Here is a 15,512-nt window from a genome sequence, read left to right on the forward strand (position 1 = left end):
AACGCTGACCATTCTCTGGTCCCAGCAACAGGCTGAGCTGTTCGTTATATCATAGAAGATTAGCCACCTTGTTATCAGACTTTGAGCTTCTGAAGGCTGATTACAGACTCTACCCTCCCCTGTCCTTGTTAGATTTGTAGCTTGCAGCTGCATGTAGCTATCTTCTACCTCATATGTATATAACCAGCCAACTGGCAAGGGGTATCAGAGCAGATTTCTGTGGATGACCTGGAATAAATGCTCATATATGATTCAACCCTGTCTCTGCTTCCTTGGCTCAAATAGCAACAGGCAGCATGGACGCTTTGGTTGTTGAGTTATACACCTACTTATTTTTTAATTCATAATATTGTAAATTGCATTAGTATCTTCACTTCTCTTATGAAATTTTAGGCTTTGAAAGTCAGCATGGTGTAGGTAAAACTTTAGATTTGAAGTTAGATCTGAGTTCTAGTTATGGATCTGCAACTACTCTCTTTGACTAAAGAAAAGTTATGTAGTGTCTCTGTGTCACATTTACCAATTAATTTGATTTTATTATACACTAGTGGCCCAGTGCATGAATTCATGCACATTGAAAGGAAATTAATTAGAAGAAATATTTTAATATCACTATTCACACTTTCTCTATAATAGAAGTGTCAACCAAATTCATGATCAACAATGACAGATCAAAACACACACATGCAATTGGCACCAGCGAGAGCTTTATATGTATCGCTCATGTGTGAGTCAACTTAGCCTTTTATAGATATAGAATAAACTTGCTTAATTAGACCTGCTTTCTGATTTAGCTAAACTTTTTCCAGCTCAGTGAAACACCCAAACTTCTGTTTCAGGTAATTGTAAGAAACACAGCAGTAAATATCAACACAAAGCAGATTATTATTGTAGATCATGCAGGGAGAACAAAGGGTAAAATATTTAACTGCAGCAGTGTTTGACTATTTTCTGCATAGCAAGAAAACCTTAAGTCATTTTCAATGTCCACCATTTCTACCTTCTCCATCAGGTCAAGTTTCTAAGCTTTCTAAATCTTCGTTTTCTGGCTAATGAAAAGAAAATAGGATTCCACCAAGTCTCCTATCTACCTACTCCAGGACTTTTGTGAGGATCAAATGAGATGAGGCACAGGAAAATGCTTCACAGACATTTGGTTAAAGTGTGAAATGTTTGCACCTGGCTATAAAGCAAGTCATGTTCCCGAGCTGAAGAAACTGCAAGGAGGGTAGTCGCTAAGGAGAGAAAGCCAGGGGTTGTTATGTGACATCATTACCTGGACAGTTGGACACTTAGCATATTAGCCTTTTATATATATATAGATTCTTCTACAAAGTTTCTTCCAGTTTAAGATTATCTGAAGATTACCTTTGACTATGTAACTTTTTATTATCTTTTTAAATCCTCATCCGGGGATATATTTTTTATTTATTTGAGAGAGAGAGAAAGTGGGGGGAGAAAGAAACACTGATAGGTTGTCTCAATCAGGAATCAAACCCACAGCCCAATGTGCTTGGATGAGGAACCAAAATTGCAAACTTTTGGTGTACCAGAAGACACCCCAACCAACTGAACACCTAGCCAGGCCAACTACGTCTCTTTATAGAGTAACCAGATGTAACCCCTTGGTAACCTAAAGTTTAGCAAGTAAGTTTTACTTTTTAAAATTTATCTTCTATAGGCAACATCACACTTAAACCATTTAAGTCTCTGCAAAAACGTATATAGAAGTACTAAAATATTATTCAGTGCATTATGAACACAAATCTGGAAGAGAATGACAGGTCCTTAAATTAGTCATTGTTAGCTGCAAGGCATACAACAGACATTTATAAATTTGAAAAGATTTTTTTATTGTAGAAAACTTAATTTTTTTTCAGGCAAAAAAATAAGGTAGATTTAGTCTTAGTCCTTTTTAAGTCATTTTCTTTTCTAAGTTAAACCTCAAATTCAGTGGGTTGTCTATGTTTGCCTTTAAACATGGAATGCTATTCAGAGTACAATGCAGATAAAAGAGAGGCCATCTCTGTTTACAAAGAGTTTATGTTGATGACCTTAAGCCCAGAAATTTCTTTAGAGAAGAATTTTCTCAAGGAAACCATGGTCTAGAATCCTGGTCGGCAAACTGCGGCTCATGAGCCACATGTGGCTCTTTGGCCCCTTCAGTGTGGCTCTTCCTAAGCCTTAGGAGTACCCTAATTACGTTAATAACAATGTACCTACCTATATAGTTTAAATTTAAAAAATTTGGCTCTCAAAAGAAATTTCAATCATTGTACTGTTGATATTTGGCTCTGTTGACTAATGAGTTTGCTGACCACTGGTCTAGAAGACAAGATAAAGTCAATATTTCTTTGCATTTGATGAGATTTGGCCCTTAATTACAGGTTTGGAGAAATTACTTAGTATTTCAAGTTTTCATGGCAAACAAAATTAGGTGTATCTTTGAATCATAGCTAGAAAATAAAAGATCTTAGAATGAGAAAATCCATATTCAACATTAATTATACTATTTTTATGTTTGATATTCAGTCAGTATTTAAAGTCTCTTGATCTGTGTCTACATAAAATGGCTTAATAAAATTCAAATTGAAGATATTAGAATGCAAAGACTGTACAAATTATTAACCACTGCAAGATATAATAATTTATTTTTTTTCCTTGCATTCACTTAGGGTCTCATATAAAATATGTAATAAGTATTAGCCAACCAGAGAAAGATAAAATAACATGATTTCACTTACATGGAAATCAAATCAGCAAACTAAACTGAGGAACAAAATAGAATCAGAGGGATGGAGACATTGAACAAACTGACAGCTGTCAGAGGAGAGTGAGGTAGAGGGGTGGAGTGGATGAAAGAAGGTGAAGGGATTAGCCAAAGAACATATATGCATAGCCCAGGGACACAGACAACAATGTGGTGATGGCCAGAGGGAAGAGGGTTTGGTGGATAGGTAGAGCTGGGCATAGGGGGGAGAGGATGGGTTTATCTGTAATAGTGTCAACCATAAAAATAATGTTAAAAAATATGATGGTTAATGCTTTTGGAAGCAAAGTATGATGTGAGGGTAATGTGACAGTCAGGGCCTACTCTAAACTCAGGTCCTGTATATAGAAAACCTGTTTCCCTACACCAAGGACTTGTTCTTACATGAGATTACTTTGTTTGGGCTCAATGACATTCCCAATAAAGTTACTAGATGATTTCTAACAGGATTAATTGTATTTTTTAAATTTATAAATTTAGCCCAAATCCATGCACTTTACCCTTCTATAGAATTGTGTTAAAATGAACACTTACACTATTTCCAATATATCCCTCAAATGATATGTAAAAATATGCTGTATTTTGCTATTCAGGGCCTTAAAATACATTTAAGTTATTTGGTTGTTTATATTGAAGTTGGGGAAAAATGTTGAAAAATAAAAATTAAAAACTGATAGAGAATGAAAAAAATAACTTCAGGTGAGCAAGAATTTTACTTGATTTTTCTTTTTTTTAAATTTCTTTATTGATTAAGGTATTACATATGTGTCCTTATCCCCACATTACCCTCCCCATCCTCCCCACTCATGCCCTCACCCCCCTGTTGTCTGTGTCCATTGGTTAGGCCTATATGCATGCATACAAGTCCTTTGTTTGATCTCTCCCCCTTATCCCACCCCCCTCCCCTACCTTCCCTCTGAGGTTTTACCATCTGATCGATGCTTCTCTGTCCTTGGATCTGTTTTTGTTCATCAGTTTATGTTGTTCATTATATCCCATAAATGAGTGAGATCATGTGATATTTCTCTTTCTCTGACTGGCTTATTTCACTTAGCATAATGCTCTCCAGTTCCATCCATGCTGTTGCAAATGGTAAGAATTCCTTCTTTTTTACTGCAGTGTAGTATTCCATCATGTAGATGTACCACAGTTTTTTAATCCACTCATCTGCTGATGGGCACTTAGGCTGTTTCCAAATCTTAGCTATGGTGAATTGTGCTGCTATGAACATAGGGGTGCATATATCCTTTCTGATTGGTTTTCTAGTTTCTTGGGCTATATTCTTAGAAGTGGATCACTGGGTCAAATGGGAGTTTAATTTTTAGTTTTTTGAGGAAACTCCATACTGTTCTCCACAGTGGCTGCACCAGTCTGCACTCCCACCAGCAGTGCAGGAGGGTTCCTTTTTCTCATATCCTCGCCAGCACTTGTCATTTCTTGATTTGTTGATGATAGCTATTCTGACAGGTGTGAGATGGTACCGCATTGTCGTTTTGATTTGCATCTCTCAGATGATTAGTGACTTTGAGCATGTTTTCATATGTCTCTTGGCCTTCCTTCTGTCTTCTTTTGAAAAGTATCTATTTAGGTCCATTGCCCATTTTTTGATTGGATTGTTTATCTTCCTTTTGTTAAGTTGTATGAGTTCCCTGTAAATGTTGGAGATTAAACCCTTATCAGTGATAACATTGACAAATGGCAAATATGTTCTCCCATGCAGTGGGCTTTCTTGTTGTTTTGTTGATGGTTTCTTTTGCTGATTTTTCATTCCTGCTTACCTAGTGACTCAATTAATGTCAGGCCCATAGAAGAGGCTCAATAAATTGTGTTTATTAAATAAATAAAGGATGAGAAAATGATTGCTTAAAAATGTATAAAAAAATGAAATGTGAAAAGGAAGAAAATAATGGAAAAAAAGAGGTAGGAAATATATGATGAAGTGGAGCAACCAGTAGGATGTTGAAAAAAATGCCAGGAAGGGAATAATGCAGACATTTTCTTGAAGCCAGGGTGATCCAAAGGGAGAATAAATGGAACAAAAGCAGGACTGATTTGGGTTTCATTACAATCACTGCATCATCTCTTATAAAGCCTTCTAAGATAGATTGGGCTACCTCAGGAAGTGGAGTTATCAGTCACCAGAGGCATTCAAGGTCTAGATCAATGCCCTTGAATTTGAAGGTAATTGGAGAGTCAGAGCCTCCTCTGAATTTAGATCACTTATATAGAAAACGAATACAATGATATTAACATTTTTATGTTATGAAATTCAATTATTCTGTGAGAATGTGACATGGAAGATTTATAGTGTGTTGTGAAAGAATCAGAGAAAAGTGAAGGACAGACTCTAACAATTTCCTCTTTCATTTACCCAGCAGGAAGATGAAGGAGATGTGGGAACGGAAGGGAGGGACAGGTGTTCTCTAGCTTATCCACAATAGAATTGGCCCTCCTCGGACTTATTTGAACCAAATTGAGACATTTGGAATAAAACATCAGGCAGATCTTTGTCACTAATATTTTTTATTGTATTTAATTCCTCAAATAACATATCACCCTATTATTTTGTAAATTTCATGAATTATTTTTAAATCACATATTTTACATTTGGAGTAACATTAAATGCTAAGAATATTCATTTGTAATAAAGTATTACATATGTTGGTTATTTAAGTCAAGGATCTAAATATTCAGCCTAAAGACAAAGTTTTATCACTTTCAAAGATGAAAAAAATGGAATAGTAATCAACTTTCACCATCGTCTTTTATTACATTTTTGTAGTTTTATCACTTTCAAAGATGAAAAAAATGGAATAGTAATCAACTTTCACCATCGTCTTTTATTACATTTTTAAAATATAATCACACTTTTTCTGCCTTTGCCCAAAGGAAGTATATTAATAAGAGCAATCTGCTTCAATTATAAATCAAGAGGCAAACATCATACAGCATTGCAGTCCTCAATACAATTTTATATTTAAGGAAGAAACATAGATTAGAATTAATTGGCCTACAAAGCATAGATGATACCATGATGGTAGCTCTTTGCTAGAAAGTAATTTTGAACTTCAATGAAAACTAATAATATGTCCATACAAAATACTCAGCTTCAATATAAAATACATATATAAAGAGACTATAGCACAAAATATTACAAAATAAAATTGTCTTAAATTTGGAGAATTTTTATACCTAAACATTAGTGTAATGGAGCAAAACAAAATAAAAATGACAAATTCAAAGAAATTTCCAGCTTCAATATATTTTATCATATTAAAAATATATAAAGCTCTTTCTGCTTTATATATCATGCATGTCTTGGCTCAGAAGGTCAGTATCTATATTAGGCAGAAAATTTTGAAAAAAATTTAACCAGGATATGGTAGGGTGTCCCCAAAATATGTATACACACTTTGAATAATTATAAAGTCAGGGTTTGTTAAAATACATTTCATTTTCAAAATGTAATGGAAAAATTTAACTCATACTGTGTTTTATATTCACTTAAGATAAAATTAGACAATTCAAAAATTAAAAAAATAAAAATAAATAATAACTAGTATGCTCTTAACTTTTTAGAATTTAATATTTTATTATTAAAAAGGTATACAATGGAAATTAGATAGTATTTTAAAATTAATTGTAATGAAACTATGGCAGGTCAAACTTCTAGGTTATAGTTAATGCTGTGCTTCAGGAAAGCTTTGAATCCTTAAAAAATATCTGTAAAAAATGATGTTGCAAAAACTAATGAGAAATACAATAGCCATCTATTGTATTTCTCATGAAACACACACACACACACACACACACACACACACACACACACACCTATGAGAAAAAGAGCAATACAATAGGATAGAATGGAATTTCCTTGAACAATATATAATATTGAGGAAAAAGCTTATCATAAACTTTGTATTTAATATAAATGAACTAACAATTTTAATGTATACCATACCAAAAGCTACCATTATTTGAAGACACCATTATTGTGTATGTAACAAATCCAAAAATATTTATAGCAAAATTATTAGAACCATGAAAAGTGAGTTTATCAATTTTCATTTTTAAAAAGAAACAATATATAAAAATCTACTGCATTGTGCTAGCAATAAACATTAGAAAATGTAATAAAATTGTAACATTTAAAATATAGTCTATGAATGAATAATTATTTTGTTGTTCATGTGAAACTAATATAATTATATGTTAACTACATTTTAATGAAAAGGAAAAAACTTACAATAAAAATGTAACAGTTTTAAGAAAATGTCTATATGCATCATTGTATACAGGTTTTATTTTAAGATCTCAAATTAAAAAACTATTTGAAGACTGAAAAAAATAATAAAGTCTCTACAAATTTTCAAAAACAACAAACTCAAAATTATTACTTTTTAAAATATATTTTTATTGATTTCATGAAGAAGGGAAAGGGAGAGAGAGATAGAAACATCAATGATGAGAGAGAATCACTGATCAGCTGCCTCCTGCACCCTCCCCACTGGAGATCCAGCCTGCAACCCGGGCATGTGCCCTTGACCAGAATCGAACCCAGGACCCTTCAGTCTGCAGTCCAAAGCTCTATCCACTGAAACAAATCAGTTAGGACAAAACTAAAAATTATTTGAATTTTACAGACAACCAAATGACACACAGCAAAAAATGAACAAAATCTTTGAAAAGACATTTTCAAAAGAGGTGTTTAAATCAACATTGAAAATGTGATGGGTATCATTAGTCAGTGGGGAAATAAAAATTATATACAATCATGATGCGCCCAAACTTAGAATGGCTAAAATTTAAGAGATTGTTATTATGAGTATTGCTGCAGAATTTTATGTAAGCAATGAAGCATTTTCTTCAAAACGATCCATGTATATTCTAACACCCAGTGATTTAAATCTTAGGTTGTAATCAATAGCATTGCATACATGTGTGCATTAAAGTTATGTGTAAAATATTCATAGTACTATTCTTAATAACCAATACTTGTATGACTGTTCAACAGGAAGAGAATAGGTAAATGGTGCATGCAAGAACATGGATTAATCATACAAACAGAGTGATGTGGAAAATAAACCAGACACAGAACAATGCATACTACATCATTCCACTAATGTGAAATGCACACATGGACAAAACTAACGTAATGTGTTAGATGTCAGAATGATGGAAAGCTTTGTAGGAAATGGTGACTGAGATAAGGGCAAATGGATAGCTTCTGTTACTCCATTCTGTTTTACCGTGTCCCAAAAACATGTATCCACACTTTAAAAGCTGATAGCTCAATTAATGTTTCTTTCTTTTCTGCCAGACTAAGCTTTGAACAAAGAAAATTCATCCTAAAATACTATTGAAAGTACAAACACTGCCTTTATAATTATTCAAAGTGTGTGTACATTTTTGGGGACACCCTAATAACAGCTGATACCTCACTTAATGTTCACTCCTTTTCAGGTTTAACTGATTTGAAATAAAGGCTGAAGCCAGACTAAGCTTTGAACAAAGGAAATGTACTACTAGATTTTTTGATGGGGATACATAAAAGATAGAGGTTATGGTACAAAACCATCAACAGTTGACAAATTGAGGGCACACAAATACCAAACAAAATAATTTCTGATGTTTGTGATTCCATTCTTTGTGTTATCAGCAGTGCCTGGATCAGAATGGACATCAGTTTGAAAACAGATGTTGACAAAAAATTAGTCATTTTTGTAGGTTCTTTTGAATTTTGAAAATGAACTATATGTTAATACTAGTAAACACTGACTCCATAATCATTCACAGTATGTATACATTTTTTTTTGGGGGGGGTCAGTTTCAGTCTTATATTTCCTGACCTAAATGATAATTACACAGGTTTGTATAACAAGTAGTACATTTGAGACTAGAAAACTTTTTGTATATAAGTTATCTATCCTTCAAAAAATGATTATTAAAAAATCATTCAGAATTATTTTCCATGTAATTCCATTGATTTTTTTCAGAGTAGAAATAGTTTTCCTCCAAATTTAATGTTTCAACAGTTAAATATTTGAATAGTTTTATATTTTAAAAATTAAAAGCTCTTAGAGAGAAAAGATTGTAATATTATTTAACTCAATAGGGATATTTAACTCAATGTGATATTATTTAACTCAATGTACTCTATCTGTAAGTTAAATTGTGTCACTCTTTTTTTTTTAAGAACCCAGGTTATTTTAGAAAGTTTATTCTTTTTTATTATTAAAAACTAGAGGCTTGATGCATGAAATTTGTGCAAGAGTGGGCTTTTGCAGCTGTGGCGGCTGCCTGGATCCCTCCCTCATAGCTGTGGCTATAGCCCTGGCTTCGTCCAGAAGATTGTCCGGAAGGACACCCAGTTTAATTAGCATATTATGCTTTTATTATTATATACAAAAGGCCCAATGCATGAAATTTTTGCAAGGGGCTGGGCCTTTGCAGCTGCGGCGGCTTGCCTTGGCCTTCGCAGCCCTGGCTTCGTCTGGAAGGTCATCCAGAAGGACGTCTGGAAGGTTGTTTGGCTGTCTGGTCTAATTAGCATATTACACTTTTATTATTATAGATGATGTAGTTGCAAGTGTCCCCCTTGTCCACACCCTTTGCCCACCTTCACTCACCCCCATCTCTCCTTCCCTTGGCCTTCACAAAACTTTTGTCCTTGTTCAGGGGGTAAGCATACACGTTCTTTAGCTAATTCCTTCACCTCTCTTATCCAGTCACCCCCAACCTTTGGGTACAGGCCAGTTTGCCCTATGTATCCATGCTTCTGGTTCCATTTGGTTGACAATTTTATTTTGTTCATTAGATTCCACATGTAAGTGAGATTACTAGTATATGGCATTTGTCTTTCTCTGACTGGCTTATTTCACTTAGCATAATACTCTCCAGGTCCCTCTGTGCTGTTGCAAAGGGTAACAGTTCCTTCTTTTTTTAGAGCTGCATAGCATTCCATGGCTTAAATGCACCACAGCTTATTTTAATCCACCATCTGCTGATGGGATCTTGAGCTGCTTCCAGATTTTGGCTATTATAAATAATGCTGCTATAAACATAGAGATGAATATATTCTTTTTGATTGGTGCTTCGGATTCTTAGGATTATTTTCAGAAGTGGATTGCTGGGTCAAAATGCAGCTATTTTTAATTTTTAAAGGAAACTCCATACTATTTTCCACAGTGGCTGCACCAGTCTGCATTCCCACCAGAGGTGTGTGAGGGTTCCCTTTTCTCCACATCCTTGCCAGCACTTGTTGTTTGTGATACCTCGTTGTAGTTGTTATTTGCTTCTCTTTGATGATTAGTGAACTTGAGCATTTTTTAGATGTTTATTGGCCATCTGTATGTCCTCTTTGTAAAAGTGTCTATTAAAGTTCTTTGCCTATATTCTAATAACAGAAGCACCGAAAAAAATTACCACCTTAACACTGAGCATGATATAAAGCATATGTTGAAAAATAATCAGTGTAGCTGATTATTACAAATTCTGCTCTAGCAAGGTGAAATTGTATAACCTTAAAATCTATAATAATAAAAACATAATATGCTAATTAGACCAAACGTCCTTCCGGACATCTTTCCGGATGTCCTTCCTTCTGGACAAAGCCGAAGTGGGCGGGGGCTGAGGAATCCAATGAAACCAGGAGGCCCCACCTGGCTTAAATGCAAGTTCTCTTATCTACTCTCTCATCACAGAAATGGTCCCCTAGCTAAACAAAGTTCCTTATCTAAAGGACCAGGCACAGTTCTTATTTATCTCTCAGGAGAAGGGTCAGTTACTTGACAGTGCATGAAATTTTTCCAACACAACAATCACATCCTCCCATGGTAACCAAGGCCACCACACCCCTTGACACAAAAAGCCTGCATTTCACAGCCCTGGAGTGTTCGCTGTTTCCAAGTGTAACACCCATGTGGCTGTGCATGGCATGCTGTGTCCTCATTCTCTGAGCTCTAAGTGTATGTAACGAATAAACTGTCCTGAGTTCATCTGTTTATTGCTGGGCCTTGTGTGATTGGCCATTCCCATAAACCTGGAGCGGGACTTCCTCCTTCACCAATGTGGTGAGTAGGAAGGAGGTAATTAAAACACTTCTCTAAGTCTTTTCATACTGAAATCAAACAGCAATTTTCCCTATTTTATACTCTGATGGAATCATTAGTGAGAGGAGTAGGTACTAATTTTGACTATGTAACTCAAGTATTATATGCTCTTACACTCATGTCTCTCTTCTTCCTCTCTTTTCCTTAGCTGACCCATCTGTTTCAATTACCCTATCTAATAATAGATAAACATGGTAATTGACCACACCTTCACTACACCTCCCATTGGCTAATCAGTGCGATATGCAAAGCAACTGCCAACCAAGATGGCGGCTAATTTGCATACTGCAGGCAGGGCGGGACACCGGGAGCCGCCATCCAGGCCCCTGTGTGAGACCCCAGGAGCCTCCGGAAAGCGGGGCCACAGGCAAGGAGGCCCCTCGGAACCCAGGAGCCGCCTTGCCTGCGGCTGGTGTTCGTGATCATGATCGTAAAACCGGGCCGCAGGCAAGGCGGCCCCCTGGAACCCAGGAGCCCGTCAGCGAGGTCTGCAGGCGAAAGCAGCAACCAAGCTATGAAGGGGAGGGTGGGGGGAGGAAGGAGCTACAGGAGCAGCTCTGGCTGAAGACTGAAGACTCCTGCCGGAGCGAGAAGCAAAAATTGAAGGCTCCAGCCACAGTGAAGACTGTGTCCAGAGCAAAGATGGAAGGCAGTGGCCAGAGTGAAGGTCTGGGTCCCGAGTGCCAGAGGAAAACTGGTGCTGGCAGCCAGGGAAAGAAGGCCTATTGCACGAATCTTAAAAATATTAAAAAATAATTAAAAATTAATAAAATAGTAATTGAAATGTATCTGCATTACATGAAAAATCTTCTAATTGCTTCTAGCATAATTTATTAAATTGTGCTAAAATTTACAAAGGTTCAATTAAAAATATCTTAATTCTAAATGATATAATACAAAATATATAATTGTGCAGTTATAAGCACTTATCTGAAAATAAAAATTTAAAGAAGTGAATTTAAAGAAGGGATTAACCAAAAAAAATATATGCACAACCCATGGACACAGACAACAGTATGGTGATGGCCAGAGAGAAGTGGGGGTCAAAAGCTGGGTAGAGGGGGCAAAAGTGGGGAAATAGGGACATCCTATATAATAATAATAAAAGGCTAATATGCATATTGACTGAACGGCAGAATGACCAGTTGCTATGATGCGCACTGGCCACCAGGGGGCAGATGCTCAATGCAGGAGCTTCCCCCTGGTGGCCAGTGCACTTCCATATGGGGAGTGCCACTCAGCCAGAAGCTGGCTCATGGCTGGCCAGTGCAGAGGTGGTGGCGGGAGCCTCTCCCACCTCCGTGTCAGCACTAAGAATGTCCAACTAACAGTTTAGACCCGATCCCTTGGGGGCCTAAGCCTTTAGTCCAGGGGTCCTCAAACTTTTTAAACAGGGGGCCAGTTCACTGTGCCTCAGACCATTGGAGGGCCGGACTATAGTTTAAAAAAAAAACTATGAACAAATTCCTATGCACACTGCACATATCTTATTTTGAAGTAAAAAAACAAAACGGGAACAAATACAATATTTGTATTTGCATGTGGCCCACGGGCCGTAGTTTGAGGACCCCTGCTTTAGTCGGACATCCCCTGAGGGCTCCCTGGCTGCCAGAAGGATGTCTGACTGCAAACTTAGGCCTGATTCCCCGGGGAGTGGGCCTAAGTTGACAGGTGGACATCCCCCAAGGGGTCCTGGACTGTGAATGGGTGCAGGCCGGTCTGAGGGGACCCCCTCCCCCCGAGTGCACAAATTTTTGTGCGGCGGGCCTCTAGTAACCAGAATAACAAATATTTAACATTTTTATAAATTTTATAGTTTGAAAAGTGTTGACGAATACAAAATTCCACATATTATCTTAGAAGAACTCTTTAAAGTAGCTTTTATTATTTTCATTTTTGTCACCCAGAAAGTCCATGGTAATCTCAGATTTTAAGCCTGCATCTCTGGATTTAGGATTCAGTAACCTTTTCAACCCCACCCCAGCTGCCACTGTTAGGGAACCTTGCTAAGGAACAGGCTATACACTCATGTAGTTTACTTTAACATTTTACTCTTGGTGTTGCCTATATGAAGAATATTGGCTCCGAGTAATGGGGTTCAATAGGAAACCTACAAGGTAATCTTATGATAGTCTCTCTTTCCCTCGAGACCCTTGAGATTAGACATTTTCTCTCACTTGGATAAAAACTAATAATATCTTGCCAGAATGTGTCTTTGTAGCTTTGACTGGAGTAGAGTTGGACACAGTAATAGCTGATGATGATTCTAAATATCAGGGGTACAATTTAAATAGACAAGCGTTTAAAAATATTTGATAACCCATGTAATCCAGCAGTCCAACAATGTTAAAGGACTTTTTGCTTTGCCCATAGTATTCTACAGTCACCACGAAAAACTCATAAAGAATCATATTTTTCCACAGTCTTAATGTGATGACTGGGGCATGTCATTTCTAGGGCATGTCTGTAATTCTTTTGAGAACTATAGAATCAATAGAGTAATTTCCTTTGTTTCAGCAGGAAAACATGTTGATTTTATAATTTTAGCCATATTTATATCTCATAGAGAGAAAGAGAGAATAACTCCCACAGAGCAGAGGGAGAATGCAGTTTCTCAATCCAAAAGTTTATTGAACTTAATTAGGATAGGTCTACCTTCTGCGGCAAAGATGTCTTTCAGTCTGCACTTTGCTTGATAATATTTAAAGCTTATTGAAACTTTCTACAGAATACTTTTAATCAGTTTTCTTAGAAATGAATTAATTTGGTTTTTCCCCAGTAAGTCTCTTTCTTCTTTGCTTGTAGACAGGTAATTTCCCTCTGACCATGTTCTCCCCAAGTGTGTGAGATAGAATCTCCTTATTCCAAACCAGCATTGGACAAAGAGCTGTAGCAGGCTTTCACTGCAGCTCGCAATGTTAGTTCCTATAATTTGACTGATAGGAAAATGTACTACCTTTCCTATTTTGAAATGAATTTCATTGGTATGCAATATACTTTCTCTTCCACAATACACTGTTTCTTTCAAAAAGTGGACTAAATGAATTTATAGGGGGAAAAAAAAGTTCGTATACCCATGACAGCAAAATAATCATGGTTTCAGGTGAAATTTGCACACATGAAATTTAGCAGTAAATGTATCTGAAAGAATCATTTATGTAGAAGGAAATGGAGAAAACTTGCTTAGAAAAATATATGGAATTTAAGAGAATGATTAGTTTCAACTCTGAAAACTGTCACAACATGACTTCCTGACTGTCATGGTAATAATATAAACATTTATTCACTTAAAGAAAATATATATATATATATATATATATATATATATATATATATATAATTATTTCTGCATGACAAGTCTTATAATTGGTACCAGAGCATATAACAGTGAGTAAACACACACAAAAAATCCTGCTTTCATGGAAACTAAAAAAACTAATAAATAAATTAAAGGTAAACAGAACAAGTAAATATAGTAGGCTGTTTAAAATCTTCACCAAGAAGATAGAACTAACACTAGAAATTTTAAAATTCTGAGTAAATTTCCCTGCTGACAATTATAATGAAAGCCAGTGTAAGCCTACCTATATGCATGGAAAGAAGCAAATGTGTTCAAAATCAATTAGACCAAAGACATGATATAATACCCAAGCCAAAATTCTGCCCTTTAAGGCTATTTGTATTAATATATTTAATACTATTGTCAGTTCTCCCTGCCCCTCTGATTTTTCTCAGAAAATGTTCAAACAATAATTGAGGATAAATTGTTTCCATAGACTTATTTTATGAAGAGGTAACCTGAGACAAAATTTAATTATCTCATAATCAGCATGAGAGATTAAAGTTGAACCCATCTTAAATCTTGGAACTAGATCATTAAAATCAAATGAAAGTGCTGGCTTAGAGGGCTAGACATGGCATGAGGTCCTGTCCTGGGGATCTTGTCACCAAAGGTGGCACGAAGGTGAGAGAAGAGGAGTTGATGTGAAGTAACATGCATGAATGATCAAAAGCATTGCTTAGACCCCAGGCCAAAGCCAAATTCTTAGCTATAGTCCAAAATGGGACATAATGAACCTGAAGAATAAGCAACCTAAACACCATTTTCAATGTGTCAGCTCTAACCCAGCAAATTACAAGAGTTCCATATCCTCTACATTGGAATTTCCTCAAATATATTTAAAAGTTGAATCTTTGAAAGGCAACCCACATAATAAATCATATACCAGAATCCTAAAATTTGTATTCCCAATATGAATCGCCTTCTTGATGTACAAGTAGGAATATCTGGGCCCTGGCTCCTGATCTTCTCCCCCTCTCTCTATTCTGAAAAGTGCTCTGCACCTGACCACCATGAGGAATTTCATGCATAAGAGCTTTGAGGACTTTTACTTCTACACCTGAAGGTTCTGTCTGGAGTTAGACTCATGAGCTAAGTGGATTGTGCTGTCCACCTCCTACTCTAATGCTAAGCACACTTCCATCTCCAAAGGAACACCAGCTTGCACATACCTGGTGGACGGGTTGCTTATCCCCACTCCTGGTCTTTTTGTGACCTGCCATTGGATTTCCTGTGGAAGATGGAGGGTCCTGGGAGGTCTGAAGATGGAGAGGGATGTACAAAGAATGAG

The sequence above is a fragment of the Myotis lucifugus genome, unplaced genomic scaffold (assembly GCF_000147115.1).
Source record: "Myotis lucifugus unplaced genomic scaffold, Myoluc2.0 scaffold_1051, whole genome shotgun sequence".
NCBI lineage: Eukaryota > Metazoa > Chordata > Mammalia > Chiroptera > Vespertilionidae > Myotis > Myotis lucifugus.